Source organism: Drosophila subobscura, chromosome J (genome assembly GCF_008121235.1).
Source record: "Drosophila subobscura isolate 14011-0131.10 chromosome J, UCBerk_Dsub_1.0, whole genome shotgun sequence".
NCBI classification, from domain to species: Eukaryota; Metazoa; Arthropoda; class Insecta; order Diptera; family Drosophilidae; genus Drosophila; species Drosophila subobscura.
In genome coordinates, this window is record NC_048532.1 from 20738668 (window position 1) to 20748380 (window position 9713).

Genomic DNA, 9713 nt, shown 5'->3' on the forward strand with positions numbered 1-9713 from the left:
GGGCTAAAATGCTCTTTATTGTTGTACATTTTTCCAATGGGTGTGCTGGTTGGCTGCTGGCTGTTGGCTTTTGCCTTTTCTCCCAATGATAGCCATAGGTTTGCAGAGGTTCTCTGGCTGGCTTTCATTTGCATTTGCCAATAGTTTGGGTGGCACCCTCTGCAGCTGTGTGAGAGTCTCTGTGTGTGTGTGTGTGTGTGGTGGACAGGCAACTCTATTACACTTAAAACGAGTCAATGCGTTTTAAAACTGAAAGAAGAACAAAAACCAATTGAACCCAACGGCAGCGGGTGGGTGGTCAACAGGGGCCATCCCCATTGGATGTGTGTGGGTGTATCTGTGCTCTGTTTGATTGTGAATTGAAATGGAGATAGTTGGCAAAGAGGGAGAGAGAGAGAGAGGGAGAGAGAGAGAGAGAGGGAGAGTGGGAGAGTGGCAGTGCACCTTGGGGAATTTGTAATTGAGGCACGTGGCATGGCTAAATGATTGTGATCTTTTGGGGGCATTTCAAATATGCAATTAACGGGAAAAACAGTAATGAGTGGCGTACACAAAGGAAGTAGAGAGAAGAGAGCAAAACAGAAAAGTCGAGCGGAGCGAGGAGATAAAAGAGTGTGCGAAAGGGTAGCGGGTATTGTGTGTGTGTGTGTGTGGGGGATGCACAAATGGAATATGTACATACTTTATTTGCCATCTAAAAGAGAACTGCATTAATTAGTCATCAACGAATAGAATGAAACAATTGGCGCATAAAAACAAACAAATATCATTCGAAATGTTTTCTTTGATTGGAAAATTTATCCAGATCACATCAGACAATCAATATTATAGATAGCAAACATTTTCTATTTAATTTCTCTTGGAACCGGAACAACTTTCAACAAAATCATTTGCCGCACATCACGTTTCCCAGCCAACAGTCCGCAACTGCCGAAAATCAGTCTGCGACAATCCGGCGGATAATCCAATATCTCTCTTTCTGTCCGCTGCTCTCCATACATCCGGTGGAGGAGGAAGCTTTCCACTCCATTGATGGCCAACCCGAAACTGACGCACCATTTTACAAATTGACTTTTATGTCAGCCATTTTCGATATTTACCCCCACCCACCCATTCTCCCACTGTACCTTTATTCCCATTTCATTGCTGGTCCGAATCCCGTTCCCATCCAATCCAATCTCCGCCCATCAATTCTCACAAACGGGCAGCTTAGAGCAGCCAAAGTTTTAGAGCAACTAAAAACGGCGACACATAAATGAACAGGGTTTTTCGGGGGGGTGCGACGGAGTATGCGCTATCTGTGGCACATGGAAGGGGGCAGAGCGGCGGAAGGGCCATCCAACGCGTGTGGACATGTCACGCACACTTTATCCTTTATCCTGCCGAGCATCGTGGTTTTGCTGGCAAACGTTTCATTTTCCGCTTCTGTCAAAGGTACACAAAACAAAAAAAGTTTCAAACTGTCCGAAAAATGGAACGCCATGGGAATGTGTCACTGGTTGGGGGTCGGTCCCCTTGACGACAGCTAAATGCGCGAAAATTTCACACACGGAGCCACACCACGCTCCCCGCTCCACTCACCCCTTGCCGCTTTCAGTTATTCTGCAACATTGCAGTGGATCTACGTATGTGCATGGAAGTACCCAACATCCAATTAAAATGTAATTTTGTAATGTTGTAATTTGATTTTTTGGCTGTGTGCCATTTTTCAGCATCAAATTTGCAGAGAAGAAATGTTTACAGTTTTACCAGAACTGAATACAAAACTGTAGCTGAAGGTTCTACAGTGACTGAACGTTAGTTTGACACCAACTGAATCCCAAACGGTGCTTACTTTGATAGTTTTATGTACATGCTGTTAATACAAAACTGTGCACTAATTTGATAGCTAAAAACACTAACAGCAGCACAGCGCCCACCTCGAAGAACAAAAAAAGTTGTATTATGGCGTTATAAATAAATGGCGAAATTTGCTTTTGCTGTGCATAAAAATGTTGTACTACAATATCGTATAATGCCCCTCGTAAAAAGCATTACAAAGTGTTCGGTGGGATCACAGAGGAAGACGTGGCACAGTGGTAGCGAGAAGAGCGAGAGAGAGAGCGAGAGAGAGAGCGCGAGCGAAAGAGAGGCAGAGGAGTGGTACGCTTAAGCGCCGGAACAAAGCAATCAGCAGAAACCATGCGTGTGCGTACATGTGTGTCTGTGTGTGTGTGTGTGGTGCAGAGCATAGCAGAAGGGGAAGAACAACGCATAAAACATACAAAATATGCAAAAAAAATAAAAGAAATAATAAATGAGGAAGAGGGCTGGGTGAAGCAAGGTACATTCAAGCGGAAGGAAGGGCAGCATTTTCTCTGCTTCTCGCTTATTGGAATTCAAGCAGCTTCTTTCGTGCTCCCTCACCCTGTCTTCAATGTACCTTGTCTCGGGTATGTATAAAGTTTTCCCAACACGCCCCCACCATTAACAAAAGGCGGCTTTACAGCTAGCTTTGCTTAAAATTTATTATTTTTTTTTTATATTTTATTTCGCTTTCCCCTCCGTTCCCATCTTTTCATTCTTTATGGGTTTTTTTTTGGCGTAGTGTGGTACAAATTTTTGTTTAACAACAAAAAAAGACAAAAGACGGCACATGCACATCATAGTTTTTGAGCGGGGACCTGCCGAGAGGGGGTTGTGCAGGGTATCCAAATAAAAAAGGAGGCAGAAGCAGCAGCGGAAAAGCTGCAACGCGCGAGAAAAACCTTTCAAGTTTTTTGGGCTGGCCTGGCAAGGGGGGAATGTGTGTGTGTGTGTGTGTGTGTGTGTGTGTGTGTGTGTTTGTGAAAAACGGCCAAAAGCCGCTGCCGCATTGTGTGGCCAAGGCAAGGCAGCGGCAGCAGCAGTGCGTCAGTGTGGAATGCTGAAAGTATGGGTGTATGTGTGTGTGTGTGTGTGTGTGTGTTGGCCAAATAGCAAACTGCAGCAAATGCAAAAAACAAATATAAAAAAGTGGAATAGCACACAGCTGTGGCAAAACCGTCAAATTGTTGCAACAAAGCATTCAAAGCGCTTAGAAAAAAAAACCAATAAAATAAATAGTTAAGAAATGATAGATTCTGGACCCTCTGATCGTAATAGTTCTCATTACACTATTTCTGGAATCAAAAAATACCTTCTTTGGCAACATATTTGTGTTTTTTATGCACTACAAACATCTGTTAGGAACCATAATACCCTGCTGCAAGAACATCTGCAGAAAGCAGTGCGGCAGCATCAACTAATGGAGACTAATAACTTAGGAGGGTTTCACACTGAACTCCAGAGCATTTTGCAACATTTTGGGGGCAGCAGCTGCAGCTGCTGCAATGGAAAACCTTGCTGACAGCAACATTTACTACACAAAATACGAGAAAGAAGAAACGCAGCGGAAAGGAAGGGAATCGGAGGCAGCAAAGCAGCTTACAAGCTGCCCCAAAGCTGCAGTAAATGAGGCAGCAGCAGTGGCAGTGCCAGTTGCAGTAACTGTTGTGGCAGTAGCAATTGTGGCAGTTGGGAAAATCTATTAGTTCATAAGGAAACATTACTTCTGAGATGCATAGACAAATACATAGGTAGGGTTAAAGAACATAAGGCGAACAATCAAAAAGGGATTAGGAACATGAAAATTGGGTCTTGAAACAGAAACGAATTTACTTGATACTTAAATTGTGCAAATAGTTGCTTACAATTTTCGATTGTTAAAGCGAGTTTTGGCCATTCCAGAACCCATTCCAACTCAGAGCAGAGGAGTTGGGGTTTGTGAGTTTTCAATAAATATATAAAATATTCCAAACTAGACATCAATCATTACGAAAAGCCCCTTCGCCACCCTTCGCTCCGTTCACTTCAGAAATTCTACAAAATTGTAGCTGAGAAGGGCTTCCCTTCATGAAAAGGGGAATTCTGATGAAATGCGATCCACACCGAAAGCTGCAGAGTACTCTGCATTTTATATAAATAGAAACGGGCGGCAGTAGAGCTTTTGTTGTTTTTATTGGGAATCCTCAAACAAAAGAGAACGGACAAGCGGACGGACAGGGGCAGCTGCGGCAACCACAGTGTGGCATCCACATCATCAGCACTAGGAGTGGCAGTGGCAGCCAGGCAATAACACCAAAACAAAAGCAATTATTAGCATAGTCATTAGCACAGCGCCAGCAGCAGCGGGAATCCGCGAGTCCCTCTGAACAAATCCCATGAAACAGAAAATTCTACAGAATCTGAATCTGTGCTGCTAATTAGCGATGGGAACCAACAAAAAAACAAAACATTCGCACTTTCCACAGTTCGATGGTGGAAATCAATCCGAATGCGGGCTTAGAAATAAATGGATAATGTCCGTATGTATACATAATCCTTTTATATACTTAATGCATTGGGTATACGCTATGTACAAGTAGGAGAGCTCCTGGCAGCAGAATTGGGTGCAAAAAGCAACACCCAATGTCAAAATGCCCCATCAGGCACGGGAGGGTTAATGAGTGACTAATAACGGCAAAAGGAGGGCAGCTTAGGACGGAATGTCCAATGGAGAAACGAAGGGGAAATGGGGCAGGAAAGTGTTAAATGAGAGGGAGAGCGAGAGATCCCCATACACACGTCCGGAAGGAGATGAGAGCGAGCCATTCGGCAGCAGGAGGAATGTCCCACTCTAGCCAATAGAAGAGAGAGAATGGTGCCGGAAAGATCACGCGATGAATGTCTCAAAAAAGCAACGGTGCTTGGACATTTTATGACCCACTGGCGGAGACGATGGCGGGGAACGAGAGAAGGAAAAAACGATAAAAGCGAAGACAAAACGAAAGAAATAAAGGTAAAAGTATGATAGAGAAGTGGAAGATTATTTATAAATTCAGTTAGAAAAATGAACTCCCAGAAGGAGACCCCATTTGGGGCACACGCATCGACCTTTTTTTTCCTGCGGGATTATTTGGCATTATTTTGCCTTTGTCTCTTCGGCAAAATCATAATCACAGTGAGGATAAAAAAAAAAAAAAAATGCAGCTTTTAAGGAGCCTGCTGCAAATAATTTATTAAGCACAAGAAGGAACCTTCTTCATCCTTCATCGGAGATGGGGCAAGAGTGCTTGTCTAGGACCTGAGCGAGCCCACTTTCGATTGTGTGTGTGTGTGTTTGTAGGCGGGGGCACACAAAATAATGACTAAGCCGAATGATGAAGAGTGAGCTGCTGCGGCATCATCCCTGAGTGAGAGACTATGAGTCCCTCTCTTGCATAAAAGAAACGTGAATGAATGGATGGGGGGGGCATGGATTGGGGCACACAACTGGGCCACTCAATGCATCATCATCTTAAGCCGCATCAAACGAGATTTGTCAGAACTGCTGCCATTGGCACTGCCGCTGATTATGCGACTAAAGAAAAGAATGGGAGATGTGGGAAGATGAAATCCATGAAGAATGAACCCCAGACCGTAGAGTTCCTAGGATCAGAGCTTAATAAAGTCAGGAGAAGAGTCTTTAAAGGAAGGGGAGCGGAATTTAGCTAAAATTTCTTTGATTTCTGCTCTAAAATAAAAATCAGATCTCTCATGGAAATGTAGACAATTGTCTCTAGCTTTAACCTTTAGGCAAATGAATTTCCTTTCGCCAATGCGGCAGCACATGAATTCCTCATTCAACTTCATTTAGCACAAATCAATGATCAAATCTTACGCGCTCGCTCCAACGTATAAATTCTCTCTACCCAGAAGCAGTTATTCCAGTTTCTACAACCCATCCATCCATCCATCCATCCACTAATCAGAGCGTCTAATTATAAAATTATTAAATCAAAGAGCCACTGCAGTCCTCTCTCTCTGCATTCTATAAAATGAAAAAAGCAAATTGGACAACTGGTTTGATGGTTTGCTTTCAGCCCCAAAATCAAACAAAAAGCGTAGCGTGGCAGAAGCATGTTGCAGGCTTACAATATGTTGCCAGCTGTACAATGGGCCACTTAAGCGACAACAATAAAAAATTATTAGAATGCCGCAAAGGCAGGAGCAGGCGAGGCAAGAAGCACGAAGCTGTGGCTTCAACAGTTAAGGACTCTGCCTCCTCCAGGCAACTGGGCGCACTTCATAAATCTACCCAAAGGCATATGAAATACGAATGTATCCTGTGCTGCTGTTGCTGCTGAGTGCAGAGAGCCAATCATGTTGCATACGTCCTAGGGAGGAAACAAACTTTACACTGAGAAAAGCAAAGGGCTTTATTGGGGAAGGCATATGCAAGGGCACCAAGAAGCACTAATAGGCCATTGAGGTCTTCCCGTTCGTAATACAGTCGAAAATGTTCCATTTATTGGGAGGCTTTTTAATTTTCTGTGTTGAAAATATAGTTTTCTGTCAGTGTATAAGAGAAAGAGAGTGAGCGAAAGACATGTAAATACTTTTTCCTCTTCTTTCACACACAGGCATGGAATTTTCCATTTGATTTATTAACAAGCTATCGTTTATCATGTGGGCAACAAAGGGTTAACGTCTACAAAGCCTCTTCTTCTTCTTTCCTGACCAAAAGCAAAGGCAAAGGCAAGGCAGCTGCAACGTTTTTGGCGACCATTCCACAGCAATTGCCAATTTGTTGTATGCGGATGCCACTGCTGCCACAAGCGGCAGCACTGTCCAAGCAGCTAAGGGACAGCGAGGCGGCACATGTCCCGAAAAAAAATATTGTATCTGTGAGGCGGCAACGAAGATAAACAATCGCCGAAAGATAAACAGAGGCAGAAAGTCACGTAAAGTATGCGCCCCGAGAAATGCCGGAAAAAATCGGAGTAAAAAACACACGGAAAAGCGGATGGCATTCCGTTCCTCACCGATAATTTATGGGAGGGGGGTCGCAGTCATGAGGTCTATAAAAATTAAGATATTTCCCATAAACTTTTCATACGCAAAGAGAGCGCAAAAAATGCCCATAACTTATGTTGAAAATATTTGTGTGTTTTTTTTCCCCAAAATGCCACATGCCACACCGTTCCCAAATATTTCTATGGACGTGGGGATGGATTTCGGGAGAAAATCTTTGGCGTGTTGAAGCGTTAAGTTTCCTCCATGGGTGTGGGCGTGTGTTCCCTCAACAAAGAGAGCGAGAGAGAGATGGAGATGGAGAGGGCAGCAGAATGGAGGGAGAAGCAAACAAGTTGCACGATGGGAAAGGAGTCGCCAGTGGTTGGCTAGAATCTAGAGCTCTGCTCTACGTGGGTGCCGCCGGTTGTCCGCTGTCCGTTGCCCGTTCGACGGGGGTCTGGGTCCAAAGATAAAATGTTGACCAATAAATTTTCTGACCATGAACGACAAACACAGAGCAAGGGAGACAGAGCAGACGGCTAAGAAAAGAGGAACAAAGAGCATGGGGAATAATAATAAACAAGAATGATTAGGGGGAAAGGGGAAGCACAACAAATACGGAATGCTCTCTCACTCTCAAGCGCGCTTTCGATTGCTTTGGAAAACAGTCAAAACAACAAATAAATAATGTTTCATTGAATAAGAGATAATATTTAATGATTTCATCGTTAAAGAATGAAGGAAATTTTCGTTTAAAGATCGATACATCAGAGAAATTTGGTAAAATCAGATGAAAATCTACGAGAATTATCATATTTAGAGAACGTAAACAGCACCATCGAACATTAACGTATAACCTTTACGTTCTCTTACAAACGTCCCACCATACCCATGGGACTCTTTCAATCTTTTTCTCTCTCTGTCTCTGCGTAAGGGTATATCCGACAAATGTGGAAAAACTAGCGCGACCGGCGACGGCGGCTAGCAACCGATGTCCGAAGTCCAGCCAGCCCCATGTCCCCGCCCCTGCAGATGGACCAAGTTCCATGACAAGTTAGGGGCCACGACGACGCCAGCGAAACGTGTGACGAAAGAGGAACGAAAAAGGAAGGTAAAGAAAAAAGGAAGGTAAGCTTTACAGTAACCGAAGCATGACATACCCTTGCAGATCAATCATTAATATTCTTATGGGAGCCAGAGCGATCGTTCATCTGTCAGCTGCCCACACGAGGTAGTACGAGTCTATGAAATGGTGATCCAATCCAAGTATACAACAGCTGAACCAAGGTACAAACTATGCAACGCAGTGACATGCTAAGGAGTTATTTATGCACAGCAGTTGCACCTTTGAAAACGTACACTTGCTCCTCAGCACGTTTTTGGAACTAGCAAAATGCCGCAAGAGCAGCCTTCGCCACCGTAGCGATCGCTTCTCTACAGGAATTCGTACCCAAGGCATCACTCTAATTACAGAGAAATCACTTCCACAGAATCCCACATAAACTGACAGACGAAAACAAAAGAATCGATGGCATGCGGCTGTGGTGCGGTGCGGTGCAGTGCCTGCGCTGCGCTGCGTGTGGAAAATTACCTGCCAAAGAACGAGCCGCTGTCGTTACCGCCCGTCGCCGGCCACTAATTGATAAGCTTCATATCTACAAAATGTATTTCTACATATTCGTATGCGTATACTCGAAAATTGAGAGCAGCCGCACAGTTACTGTTACAGCCTCATATGCGGAGCACGGCACTCGTGTTAGGTAAGTAATTAACTATGTAAATTTCAAGGGGAAAGAGAAGGTGGGGGAGAAGGAAAATTGGGCAAGCCTCTGCTGCCTCTTCTTCTTACCTGTCGCATCTGTGACGCACGGACGCTGTCGACGGCGACGCTGGCTTCGCTTCGCTTACGCAGCAGCACAACTCCTCTCTATGTTACTCTGGCTGGGCTCTCTCGCCTACGCATGCAGCAGCACAGACACAAACGTGTTGCGCGCAGATACATGTACGGGAGCAGGCACACCACTACCACTGCAGATTCGCACAGCTGGTAAATGCAACGAATGTGAGGCACAAAACAGAGTCGCAGAGAACACAAAGCACAAAAATAAAGAGTTATGTCAATTTCGCTGCTTCCGCGGCTGCTACCAAACACTGGAATTACGGTTGTTTGTTGCTACTGCTGCTTTTGTTGTTTTTGCTGCTATTTGGCACGTGAATCGACAAGCGCATTTTTCGAATTCTTGCACACTTTTTCGCTTTTTGCATTTGTTTACGTCACCCACACACACGCACAAGCACACAAACGTTCTCGTGAATGAAAGGCGCGTAACGTGCCAGAGAGAGAGAAACAAAACGAAAAATTGGCAATCAATCGCCTGCCGCGCCGCTGCCTCTACCTTTGCCGTAGCGCTGCTACCGCGTACTGCACGGAAATAAACAAAACTTATTTATAATCATTCAATCGCGCACAAACCTTGACGAATATTGTAATTATTTTTCGAACATTGCGCGGTAATTGGGCTAAATTTTGCCTCAGAAAATCAGCAGCGTCGCAGGCAAAAATCGAAATTTCCACGGTCGTTGCGCCTTTGATCCCCGCGGTGACTCTTTGTTGATAAGGCTGACCGATTAGCACGTCGCTCAGCTCAGCATCGAATTGTTGTAGCAGCACGCTATGCACGCTCGCGTTCGTTTATTTAATTCACACATTTCCGCGACATGCCCGATTTTGTTTGGTGTTTCGACATTAGTGTGACTGCGGACTTATCGACGAGACATACCGTGCAACCATCAAAGATATACCGAAATTTGCCATCTCATTTTCAAAATATACCGAAATGAACGGGTGACCAATTTGTCTTGTTTTGAACGATCTCTACTCAGCTCATTTTTGCGTATCA

General features: G+C 44.4%; 1 protein-coding gene across 1 annotated transcript in view; it reads right to left on the reverse strand.

Annotated features, from left to right (window-relative positions):
- LOC117893058 (bifunctional heparan sulfate N-deacetylase/N-sulfotransferase) overlaps positions 1 to 9568 on the reverse strand; it is a 57379-nt gene extending 47811 nt beyond the window's left edge. The window contains exon 1 of the mRNA XM_034799459.1: positions 8663 to 9568. The gene's annotated coding sequence lies outside the window, so the exon portion shown is untranslated. The remainder of the gene's footprint in view (positions 1 to 8662) is intronic.
- Positions 9569 to 9713: the final 145 nt, after the last annotated feature.